The sequence below is a fragment of the Schistocerca nitens genome, chromosome 5 (genome assembly GCF_023898315.1).
Source record: "Schistocerca nitens isolate TAMUIC-IGC-003100 chromosome 5, iqSchNite1.1, whole genome shotgun sequence".
NCBI lineage: Eukaryota > Metazoa > Arthropoda > Insecta > Orthoptera > Acrididae > Schistocerca > Schistocerca nitens.
In genome coordinates this window covers 42,021,938-42,022,847 of record NC_064618.1, presented here as the reverse complement: position 1 = coordinate 42,022,847, position 910 = coordinate 42,021,938, and the positions used below count along the sequence as shown (strand labels likewise).

The window sequence follows — 910 nt, the reverse complement described above, 5'->3', positions numbered from 1 at the left end:
TCCATTATCAGTCGCCTTTCAGAACTGCATCTCTTCCGTAAAGAGATACTGATCTTACTGATCTTACCAGGAAATTACTTGGGCTCGAACAAACAGATATGTATGAACGTTTGGTTACAGGACCTTTATGTACATCAGAATGTGATGGTGGGTGTCGCTTTTCTGCAAAACTCTGCAGTCATGCTCTAGATATCACTGTAGATGTAATTGTAGACGCCATACGCAATGCAGCAATCTTAACTACAAATGTAAATGCGGAATGTCAATAAAATGCTCCGAGCAATACGAATGACTGCAAAACGCACAGTGAAGAAATGCAAGTTGATCGCATGGCGTATTTCCACATTCTATAATATCAGTGAAATGATAATTAAATAGACACCCTAGCTGCAAACAGGCGTTGATATACTTCACTGGGGACATGTTGAAAATGTGTGCCCCGACCGGGACTCGAACCCGGAACCTCCTGCTTATATGGCAGACGCTCTATCCATCTCAGCCACCGAGGGCACAGAGGATAGCGCGTCTGCAGGGACTTATCCCTTGCACGCTCCCCGTGAGATCCACATTCCCAACATGTCCACACCACTACATTCGTAGTGCACCTAATAGATGTTTGCCCATCATACTCATTACTCGTGGAAGCTTAATCTACCCAGTCCCGTACGAGAACAGATACTACCGTCATATATAGTTAAAATATGGCTTCCTGGCCATTGACCTCCTTGTGTGAACGCACACGCTATGCCCCAACTCGTACGGGACTTGGTAGATTAAGCTGCCACGAGTAATGAGTATGATGGGCAAACATCTATTAGGTGCACTACGAATGTAGTGGTGTGGACATGTTGGGAATGTGGATCTCACGGGGAGCGTGCAAGGGATAAGTCCCTGCAGACGCGCTATCCTC

General features: G+C 45.9%; 1 non-coding gene across 1 annotated transcript; it reads right to left on the bottom strand.

Annotated features, from left to right (window-relative positions):
• Positions 1–435: 435 nt before the first annotated feature.
• On the bottom strand, positions 436–510 carry Trnai-uau (transfer RNA isoleucine (anticodon UAU)). The gene has a single exon. It is a non-coding gene; the product is annotated as a tRNA-Ile (tRNA).
• Between the last annotated feature and the right edge of the window lie 400 nt (positions 511–910).